The 12,343-nt window shown below is 41.7% G+C and overlaps 1 long non-coding RNA gene across 1 annotated transcript in view; it reads right to left on the bottom strand.

The window, feature by feature from the left end:
• The window catches only part of LOC109253336 (uncharacterized), a 61,673-nt gene that overhangs the window by 38,446 nt on the left and 10,884 nt on the right, over positions 1 to 12,343 (bottom strand). The gene's annotated exons all lie outside the window — the stretch shown is intronic.

A 12,343-nucleotide genomic window follows, 5' to 3' on the forward strand; every position in this document is an offset into this window, starting at 1 on the left:
CAAGGTTTGTGAGACTGAGCCCCTCGTTGGACTCTGTGCTAACAGCTTGGAGCCTGCTTGGGATTCTCGCTCACCCCCTGCCCCTCCCCCGCTCACCCTTGCTCTGTCTCATAAATAAGTAAATACATACCTTTAAAAAAAGAAAACTATTTTATATGTACAGAAACATAATTGGTATGTGGACAAAGCAATTCCCTTTATAATAGGCCCACAAAGGCCGGAATAGTCATTTGACTACGTTATTCATACAGTCAATATATGTCATGTTAACTTTTGAGTTGACAATTGTTGAAAGGGTTTCAATATTGTACACCAAGTCATGTCTGAAAAGCCAGCACTGATAGAATTTTTAGCATATTGAAAAATGTGTGACCAAATGAGTGAAATGAAATTATGTGAAATACTATTTGAAATTTTTCAGTGCTTCACACAATTGTTCAGTTGTAAATAAGCCCCCCAAAAATAAAAATCTATGAAAGCTGTGCAAGTAATCAACAAAAGTTAAAATATTAGATAGATTTTTAAAATTAGATTTTTCACGAGTGAATGAGATTTCACTGTATACCTATTGAATGGCTAAAGTTTTTTAAAAATGTGATAATACCAATTGCTGGCAAGGATGCAGAGAAACTAGATCACTCACACATTGCTGGTAGATACAATCACTCTGGAGAACATTTGGTAGTTTCTTATAAATCTAAACATGCAATTACCACATGACCCAGCAACTGTACTCTTGGGCACTTATCCCAGAGAAATGAAAACATAGGTTTTATGTTCACACAAAAGCCTGTATATGAATGTTCATAGCAGCTTTATTCCAATTAGTCCCAAACTGGAAACCCAGATATCCTGAATATCCCAGATATTCGCTGGGTAAACAGTTAAATCAAATGTCCATCTATACCTGGGAATGCTACTCAGGTAGAAACCACTGATATACAGAAAACCTTGGGTGGATCAGAGGGGAATTAGGCTGAGTGAAAAAAGCTAATCCCAAAAGGTTACATATGTTATGAGATCATTTTTTTAATGTTTATTTTTGAAAGAGTGAGAGAGAGAGCGCTTGCAAGCAAGTGTTTTGGGGGGGGGTCAAAGAGAGAGGGAGACACAGAATCCAAAGCAGGCTCCAGTCTGAGCGGTCAGCCTAGAGCCCGACATGGGCTCGAACCCACAAGCCGGGAGACCAAGACCTGAGCCTAAGTTGGATGCTTAACCCACTGGGTCACCCAGTCTCCCCTTATGAGTTCATTTATAAAACACTCCTGAAAACGACAAAATTATAGCGATGGAGAACAAATCAGTGGTTAGGTTGGGGAGCTGAGCAGGGAGTGGGGAGAGGGAGATGGGTGGGGTTATACAAAACTAACATGAGAGATGGTGATTGATAGGCAAACCGCCACTCGTGATAAAATAGAACTAAACGTGCACACACAAATGCATACATGTGAGACAGGGGACCTCTGGGTACGATCCGGGGATTATGCCAGTGTCAATATCCTGGCTGCCATTTGTGCCATAGTTTTGCAAGATGTTATATCACTGGGAGAAACCTGGTGAGGAACACATGGTATCTCCCTGTATTATTTCTTACCACTGCATGTGAATCTATAACTATCTCCAAAAAGTGTTTAATTAAATTTTGAAAATTTAATGAAACCTGATGGTCTAGTGATAGACATCTGTTAACCATGTTATAGAGAGAAAGAATTCAGGTATACAGCTAAAGGAAGACCAGTGGGGAAGCCTGAGAAAAAGTTCAAAGTAGAGGACAAAGGCAGAGGCTAGAGCTATTCCTGTGAGGTGTGTGTGTGTGTGTGTGTGTGTGCACGCGCGTGCGCCTGACTCTGCACATGCATGTGTGTGAAGGGAAGGTCTCAGCAGAGGTTATTTTTGGAGTGTCAGGGAAGGGTGGGAAGGGCGTGCTTAGCAATAGCGATCTGCTGTGTCCTAGTGGGGAAGCCTCCAAAGGCAAAGGAGAGGACAGGCAGCAGCTTCCCATGGGGTTCAAGGTCCAACCAGGAGTTTTTTAACCTCAGTAACCCAAACACACACCATGAGATAAACCTAGAATTATTCCAATTGCTGGAACCAAATCCTTTCTTTCCCCGCCTTTCCTTCTGATGGATTCAAATCACAGGGAACAGTGGATTATCTTTGGGTGGCTGTGAATAGGGCTGTATTAATCACCACAATCTTCCATTGTGCTTCTGTTTGGTTATCAAACTGCAATTCCATTGAGATGCCCTCAGTGAGTGCATCCTCTGTGAGCACCATGAAAATTCATCCGGTTGAACTGAAAACCTGTTGTGAATTTGCAATTACAATATGACCTTATTGAGATCTCAATGAACTCAGCTTTAGGTAATCCAAGGCAAAGAAAAAAAGAGTTGACAAAGAAAGAAAAGAAATGGGTGAGTCAAGGCAGGCACTGGGATCTGTTCTCTTAGACCCTGAGTGGGTGCAATGGAAGCGTATGACCTGGGCTTACTTTGAGCCTTGCCCCATCCAGAGTGGATGTGAATGGAAAGGACTAATACAAACTCCCGACTAGTTGGAAGGGAGCTGGGAGTCCAGGAGATTGGTGGCAAACAAAATGTACTGTTCAAAATTGTAACTCTCAATACTGATTTCTTTTTTTTTATTTTAGAGAGAGAGAGAGAGAGCACCGGGGGAGAGAGGGGTGGGGAGGGGCAGAGAAAGAGAATCTTTTAATGTTTACTTATTTTTGAGAGAGAGAGAGAGAGAGAGAGAGAGAGACAGAGAAAGGGAGACACAGAATGTGAAGCAGGCTCCAGGCTCTGAACGTCAGCACAGAGCCCGATGCGGGGCTCAAGCTCATGAACTGTGAGATAATGACCTGAGCTGAAATCGGCCACCCAACCTACTGAATCCAGGAGCTCCTGCGAGAAAGAACCTTAAGCAGGCTCCATGCTCAGCATGGAGTCCAGTGTGGGGCTGGATCCCACAACTCTGGGATCATGACCGGAGCCAAAATCAAGATCAGCCTTTCAACTAACTGAGCTACCCAGGTGCCCCAATACTGATTTCCTTTTTTTTTTTTAAGTTTATTTATTTTGAGAGAGAGAGAGAGAGAGAGAGAGAGAATGAGTGGGGGAGGGGCAGAGAGAGAGAGAATCCCAAGCAGGCTCTGTGCTGTCAATGCTGAGCCTGATGCAGGGCTCGATCCCACAAACCATGAGATCATGACCTAAGCCAAAAGCAAGAGTTGGATGCTTAACCGACTGAGCCACCCAGGTGCCCCTTGATTTCTTAATAACAATTCACAGCCTGTGCCTTACTGGTTCCCTAATCCCACTTCAGAAAGCAAGCCACCCAGGAGCCCCAACTGTGTGTCATTTTAATGTACATTCCCTCCAGTTCTGTGGTGGCCTTGAAAACCAAGAGTCTCCAATTATAGTGAAAACTACAAACCTGCCAACCACAGGAGGGGACAAAACAGGATTAGAACACCTTCAAAACCTCACCCCCAGAGAACTGTCATTATTTCATCTGTTTGATTTCCTGACAGGCCCCACTGACAAAATTCTCTTGATTTGGCCTATCTTGGAGCTCACTCAGTGTGAAAAACCTTTTACCGTGGTAGGTTTGTCAACAACTAGAGGCAACTACATCACTTTACGCCTGAGGTAATGTATAACGGCTGGGGTAAACAGTAGGCTAACCAAAAAGTTTCAAAGGCAAATCTGTAGAATGAAACGTTTATAGGGCTTTGAAAAACTCCAACACATTCCTTGGAATCCACAGGGTCATACGCGTATGTAGCATTGCGTGAACATGTGTGTACCAACATACGTGTAATTGGGGTTCCAGAAGAAAAAGAAAGGGTAAAAGACTATCTGAAGAAATAATGGCTGAAAACTTCCCAGAGAGGGTGAAAAACATTAACCTACATATCAAGAAGCTCAACGAACCTCAAGCACCTTAACCATATCAAAATCAAACTGTCAAAGGAATAACCAGCATTGGCGAAGATGTGGAGAAAAGGAACCCTCGTGCACTGCTGATAGGAATGCAAAGTGGTGCAGCCGCTATGGAAAACGGTGTGGAGGTTCCTCAAAAAGTTAAAAATAGAACTGTCATATGATCCAGCAATTCCAGTTCTAGCTATTTCTGTGAAGAAAACAGAAACACTAATTTGAAAAGATATGTGCACCACTGTGTTCATTGCAGCATTAATTTTTTTTATGTTTATTTTTGAGAGACAGAGCGAGACAGAGCATGAGTGGGGGAGGAGCAGAGAGAGAGGGAGACACAGAATCTGAAGCAGGCTCCAGGCTCCAAGCTGTCAGCACAGAGCCTGACGCAGGGCTCATTCCACAAACCACAAGATCATGACCTGAGCCGAAGTCAGATGCTTAACCAACTGAGCCATCCAGGTGCCCGGTAACATTATATACAATAGCTAAGCCATGGAAACAATTGAAGCTCCATCAGTGGATCAATGGATAAAGAAGATGTCACACACACACACACACACACACACACACACACACACACATACACACACATAATACTAATCAGCCATAAAAGAATGAAACTGTGCCATTTGCAACAACATGGATGGACCTCAAGGGCATTATGCTAAGTGAAGTAAGTCAGAGAAAAACAAATGCTGGATGATCTCACTTTTATGTGGAATCTAAAAAACCCACCAAACAAAAGGAAAACCAGCTCAGAGGTACAGAGGACAGACTGGAGATTGGGGGGTGGGGGGTGGGCGGGGTATAGGGCTGGTACAATGAATGACTGAAGGCGGCCACAAGGTACAAACTTCCAGTTATAAACTAAATAAGTCATGGTGATATCACGTGAACCAGGGTGACAATAGTTAATAAAACTGTATTGCATATTTGAAAGTTACTAAGTGTACATTTTTAACATCCTCATTACAAGAAAAAAATTTTTTGTAACTATGTATGGTGACAGATATTAATTAGACTTATTGTGGGGATCATTTCACAATGTATACAAATATCAAACCATTATGTTTATACCCGAAACTCATATAATGTTATGTGTCAATTACACCTCAATAAAAAAATAATAATTTGACACAAATGGGAGTAGCATTACCACCCTTTGAGCATGAGTTTCCAAAAGGAGAAAAAATTACCGTAGCATTAAATGAGACCCAGTTATTGGGGTTTATGTATATTTGCCTATATAATCCTCACAATAAATCTACTATTTATGTATTAGATACTGTAAAAAAACCAGAAATAATAAAATTAAATCATATCACCAGATCATTAAAATAGAGTTAAATTAGTGAGAGTTTAATTAGTTTAATTAGTTTGTGCACATAAAAACAGTTTGCAAACTGGGAGCTTTCAAACCAATGGCAGAATGAGGCTCAGAGGATTATTAGTTTAGAACAGCTTATACAGTGAAAATACAGAGGCTGTTAAGTTTTTATAATGATTGGCTATAGCACTAGAGTTTTCCTAGTGACGGAATTGGTTAAAAGTGGTTACTTTATGCCAATTTTGGGGAACAGCTTGAGTTTCACCTATGATTTTCAGAGACATAAAAGCTAAACCAAACTAATCAAATTATGAAAAGCCAAAGGCAAAGCGAAAATCTTGAAAATAACAGGAAAGAATCAACTCATCACATAGAAAGGATCCTCAATAAGACCAGCACTTCAACACTCCAGTTAACAGGCAGATATTGGCAGCATGGATGAAAATAATGAACCTGATACAAATGTATGCTTTATGTAAGGGATACACTGTAGATCCAAAGGCATAGCTGGGTTGGAAGTAAAACAATGGAAAGCAATATACCATGTAAACAGAAGGGAGCTGGGGTAACTATATTAATATCAGACAAAATACTATACTAATTAATTTTACTGTATCATACCAGTAAATGGCAAAATTGTTGCTTGAGAAAAAGAAATTCTATGATAAAACGGTCAATCTCAAAAAAGATAAAACAATTACAAACATCTATGCACTTATAAACTGTCTCAAAATCTAAGCAAATTGACAGAATTGAAATAGATAATTCAAAAACAGGTGAAGACTTCAATATCTCGCTTTCAATAATGAATATAAAAACCAGGCAGAAAGTCAACAAGGAAACCAAAGACTTGAATAACACCATAACCCAATGAGACAGAATATATCTATCGAATACTTCACCCAATAACAACTGAATACATATTCTTCAAGTGCACACGGATCTTTCTCCAGGAAAGACCACATGTTTCACTGTAAAACAAGTCTCAATTTTTAAATGATTAAAATCATAGGAAGTACATTCTTCAACCACAAGAGAATGAAATTAGAAAGCAAGAACAGAAGGTAATTTGGGAAATTTACAAATATATAGAAATTAAATACATTCCTAAATAACCAATGGGTCAAAAAAAGAAATAACAAAGGACATTAGAATAAAAAGTTTGATATAAATGAAAATAAAACAATATATCAAATCTTGTGGTTTGCAGCAGAAACTGCTTAGAAGCTGTGAATGCCTATATTAAAAAAGAAGAAAGGTCTCAAATCAATTTGCACCTTAAGAAATTAGAAAAGAAAGAGGTGCCTGGGTGGCTCAGTCGGTTGAGTATTCATTCGACTTCGGCTCAGGTCATGATCTCACGGTTTATGGTTTCGAGCCCCACGTCAGGCTCTGTACTGACAGCTCAGAGCCTTTAGCCTGCTTTGGATTCTGTGTCTCCCTCTCTCTCTGCACCCCCCTCTCCACTGCCTGCACTTTGTCTCTTTCTCTCAAAATTAAACAAACATTAAAAAAAAATTAGAAAGGAAGAACAAAATCCAAAGCAAGCAGAAGAAAGCAAGCAATAAATATTAGTGTGAAAATAAATGGAATAAAGAGGAAAAATAGAAATCAAGAAAACTAAAAGTTGGGTCTTTGAAAAAAGAAAAAGAATTGACAAACTTTCAGTTACATTGACCAAGAGAAAAGAGAGAACACTCAAATTATTAAAATCAGGGAAGACGAAGGGGTCACACTGACCTCACAGGAATAAAAAGGATTATAACAGAATATTATGAACAATGGTTATATCCACAAATTCGATCACCCAGATGAAACGGACAAATTCCTAGAAAGACACAACCACCAATACTGACTCAAGATGAAATAGAAAATCTGGGGCACCTGGATGATTCAGGCTGTTAAGCATCCAACTCTTGATTTCAGCTCAAGTCATGATCTCATAGTTGCGAGATAGAGCCCTGCATGAGGCTCCTCACCTAGCGTGGAACCTGCTTAAGATTCTCTCTCCCTCTCCCCCGGCTGTGTGTGCATGCTGTCTCTCTCAAAAAAAGAAAAGAAAATCTGACTAGACCTGAGCCAAGAAACTGAATTAGTAATAAAAATTTTCCCTACAAGCCCTGTACTGGATGGCTTCATTGGTGAATTCTACTAAAAGTTTATGAAGGATTGTGTTAATTCTTTATCAACTCTTCCAAAAACACAAGAGGGAATACTTCCTAACTCAATCTAAGAGGATTTTGATACCAAAACTAGACCAAGACATCACAAGAAAAAGCTCTCAACAAAACACCAGCAAACTGAATCCAGCAACATATAAAAAGAGATGATATTAAAGTATATTATATACTATAATAAATGCATAATGCCAGCACATAGTAAGTACTCCATAAGCGTTCATCTCTTTCCTGTTTTCCCATGATGAGTGTGACAGAATTTACTACTGTTCAGCAATCTGGTTTCCCTCTTCTATACACAGTCAATGCTCATTATTTGTGGGTTCTACACTTGAAAATGTGCCTACTTGCTACAATTTATTTGTAACCTTCAAATCAATGCTCACCCTGCCTTCATGGTCATTCGTGGACATGTGCGGAGTGGGGACAAATCTGATTTGTACCCACCCCCCCCCCACACACACACACTCCCTGCTGAGGTAAAACAAAGGTGTTGTTTTGCCTTCTTGTTTCAGCTCTTATACTATAGACATGTCCTTTTGGGGGGCTAGTTCATGGCATTTTTTTTCACATTTTTGTACTTTTTGTTGGTGATTTCATATTTAAATGGCCCCCAAGTGTAATGTTGAAATGTTTTCTAGTGTTCCTAAGCACAAGAAGGCTGTGATGTGTCTTATGGAGAAAATATGTATTAAATACGCTTCATTTAGGCATGAGTTACAGAGCTGTTAGCCATGACTCAACAATATATACTAAATAAGGTGTTAATAAATAGATGCTCACATAAAACAAGGTCGTGTATTGATCACTTGATGAAAATGCTGTATCCAGAGGCTCACAGGAAACTAACCCTGTATTCCCTCCTAGAAGCAATGGCTCAATATTCTCTAATTCAGTATTCTCAATGACTTTATAGTACCTAACTACCACAAATAACAAGAAGAGACTGTACACGTTCCCTGCTGAAATGGATCAAAACACATGGCTACGATAACTACAACTCTTTCCATCAAGAGACTATTTCCCCATTCTTTGAATCTGGGCTGACCTTGTAACTGACCTTGACCAACAGAATGTGGCAGAAGTGTTGTGTGGGTTCTGGAGCTCAGGTTTAAGAGACCTTGTAGCTCTTGCCTTTGTCATCTTGGAACACCGTCCTGAGACTATTGTGTAAGGAAGTCAGTTAAGCCTCCTGGAGGATGGGAAACCATGTGGTGAAGAACCGAGGCACCCCAGCCAACAGCCAGCACCAACTGCCAGACACGTGAATCTAGGACATCAATTCAGCCCATCTGATCCTCCAGCCAAAAACAGCTGTATGAGCAAACCCAGGTAAAACCAGCAAAAGAGTTGCCCAGCCTACTTACAGAAACACGAGAAATGATAAGCTGTGTTGTTAAAAACATAAGTTTGGGTGGTTTGTTTTACAGAAACCAGTAAGAGATACACCTGTCTGCCTAGAGTTCGGTGTGGCCATGGGACTTGTTTATGCAGATGAAATGTGACACATGTCACTTCCAGCTGGAAGCACTGACTTGCTCATCCTTGCTGTTTCCCTGTCGTGGCAATCAGGGAAGTGTGTATTGACAAGCAAGAGCAAGAAATCTGGATGGAATGTTGAGTCAACATGTGAGGACAGTTGCCCTGGATAAGTGCCCAAACCTATAGTGAGCTATAAACTTCAGTTGCATAAATCCTAAGATTGGGGGTCTGTTTTTTACTCTAGCATCTCTCGCTGATCTGACTGATACAGTAGGCATAGCAGGAATAGAGATTTCAACAGATTATGTTCTGTGCAAGATATTTTCCCTAGCTGCCCAAGAATCTCTAGACCCATCTGAGAAAAGGAATTTAGGCTGACAGCTCAATGCAAAGTTAGCTTTCTGGGATTAATTTTAAATATTAATCAACTTCTTTGAATCTTACCGGTTAATTGTACAAAAGACATTCTTGGACCATGCTGGTGCTAATCTGATAGTCCTTTGGAGAACAAAGAGGTGATCCTGAACCAGGTCAGTAGATATAGCATGCACAGGAGAACAGAACACTGGTCAGCTGACCTTGCTGTCTTTGCTGAGCTGTGTCCCATTATCACAGTCAAGTTCACCTTACCGCTCAACTAGCTGGCAACAATTTTCTCATGTGTCAAGTGAAATGAGAAAATGTGCCTTGAAATCTAAATGGTAGCTGATAAAAAAAAAAAAAACACACACACAAAAAAACAATGGTCCTCAAAAACAGATAGGTTATTGTCATTTAAGACCTAGTTACCTTCCCTGCCTTTGATCTGTAAATGTACAACCTACACATATGTGTATATGGATAAATATTTGCATCTTCATTTTAAAAAACACATACAGCAAAAACCTAGTCACCTTTAGAGGTGGGGGCCCTGTATGGAGGTAGACACTAAGTTTGCAAACTATAGCACTGCTTTGGTCTGTGCCCCTCCCCAGATTCATATGCTAAATCTTAAGGCCCACCTCGATGGTTTTAGGAGGCGGGGTCTCTGGGAAGGGATTAGGTCATGAGGGCTGGGCCCTCACGACATGGGTTAGTGTCCCTCATAATAAAAGGAGCCCACAGAGCTCCCTAGCCCCTTCCACCATGTGAGGATACAATGAGAAGTTTGTGACCTGGAAGAGGTCTTCATCCGAGCACGCTGGCACCCTGACCTCAGACTTTCAGCCTCTAGAACTATAAGAAATTATCTTCTGTTGTTTACAAGCCACCCAGTCCGTGGCATTTTGTTGTAACAGCTGAAAGGACCAAGGCAAGCACTTGGTGTGTTTCCACACACAACACCCTTAGCTTAACGAGAAGGGACTGTGTTTACAAGCGAGGAAGGCTTTCATGCTGAGAAAGTAGGTATGGGCTTAGGTCCGGCCATCACCCATAGAGACAGAAGAGGGATTGGCACGTGAGGCAGAATGGGGCAGAGGACATAAAATGGTGACTGACAAATTCTGGATACATTTGAAATAATGATGAATGCCATTGTTCCATATCGTGGTCAGTGTTGTTGACTCCTTCAGATTGGTGTCACTCAACATCCGAACTTCTACCACGGGAAAAGCCAGGTGTTTCTGGCTTCCCCTATATTCACCGAGTGGGAATCATTCACTAGTTTTCCTACAGAGCAGTAATAGCTGGGCAACAGCCCCAGCCTCTGTAACAGTCTCCTGCATTTTCCACAGCTGGACTCCGGCCACATCTTCCTTCCTCAGCTACTCTGCAGTTCTGGATTTTGTGAGTCAGAGTTTGGTCTGCTGGCAAGGATTTGACTTGAGCCAAACCAAAAGAAATGGACTTAAATTTGAGTTAAAAGAGGAACGATTTGGAATTGATATAAAGGAGGAATTCTTGATAAACATCTATCTTTAGATTCAGAGACTGATGCCCTGATGACGTAGGCCAGCATTTTGTGACCTGCATGTGACTAGGAGCATTTAGGCTGCCCCTGCTTTAATCCCATGCCCAGCTAGTGCCATCCCACTTCTGACACACACACACACACACACACACACACACCCAGCTCCTGAAGCACCAGTTAATAACATAAGGCCAACAGAACCTTTCACAAGGAAACAAAAGGAGTAAATGGAAAACATGGAGCCACATTCCATCGCCATTGGCATCTCTGCTTTCTCCCAACGTCCTCTCTCAATCTCCTTTCCTGCCTCCCCTTCCATCACCCCCTACTCACTCCACTCCACCCCCCAGACCTCCTCTCAAAATACCACTGCTTTGCACAGCCCCCTCAACCAGAAACCAGCAGAACAACAGCACAATAAAAGACCTGTAGTTACCCAACCTGGCCATGATGTCTCAGGGGTGAGAGTGGGGCATAGGTACCCCCATCCCAAGGGGAGCCCCAAAACATGAGGTTGAGTTGACAGATACTGAGACCTTTCTTCTGTTCTCAACTGTGGGGCAGGTCATGGCATCCCAAGGGTCCCCCAACCAGCCAGGAAACGTGGTTTAGGCCTCCACCGAGCTAAGGGCAGGAGGCTGGCCTTGTGGTCTTGGGTTGACCCCTCACAGCTGATGGTTCTATGACTGACTTTCTTGGTGAATTAAAGAAATTGTGTTACCCAGAATACAAGCACCTGGTAGGAGCCAGGACACTTTCCCTGCAGAAGGAAGTCGCTGTGAAAATCAAGAATAAAGGGAGTAAGAACAAGCCAAAACAAATAACAGCAGTGTTTAATAGAAAATGCTTGGAACCAGAAGACACAGTTTCTTGTTTTGCCTGGCCTCAGACTGGCTGTTCTGGGCCTTGGGCAAATCAGTCAGTTTTTCTGAACTTCTGCTTCCTCCACTGGAAGATGGAGATGCCCTTTCTTCTTTGTAGGGGTTACTGGGAGCTAAAAGGAGACGATACATAGGAAAGGACGTTAAGGGAGACAAAAGGCTTAGCCATGAAATGAACACGCTGACCTTGCTTCTTTTCAGCCTGATGCAAAGGCTCTAGGACACAGGAACACCAGCTTTTCTCATGCAAGCTCTATGGTTCCCGACATGTTGGTACTCGTGGAAAGCTTACTCATTGTTTCAAAAGAAAGCTCCTTTTATTGTGAAATTGCGAAATCCTCGCCCTAGCAAAGCATTATAGCTAACAGATCCCTGATATGAATGTCAAGACTCTCCCTAAAAGAATGTCCAGGAGAGGTGGTTTCAAGGGACAGATGAGCTTGAAGGGGCAGAACAGCTGGCGGTCAGAATGGAGGGAGACCTGCTAGACACAAAGCCGGGCCCAAGGTCAGGAGTCCCAGAAAGAAGCCACAAGTGTCTCAAGAGGGATGGTGTGGTGCTGCAGGAAGAAGGGAAGTAAGAATAACAGCTCGTCACCAGATCACACCAGAGTTTTGAAAGAGCTTATACATTCGTTTGTTTCA

This window comes from Panthera pardus, unplaced genomic scaffold (assembly GCF_024362965.1).
Source record: "Panthera pardus isolate Hobbes unplaced genomic scaffold, ASM2436296v1 HiC_scaffold_21, whole genome shotgun sequence".
Lineage (NCBI taxonomy): Eukaryota > Metazoa > Chordata > Mammalia > Carnivora > Felidae > Panthera > Panthera pardus.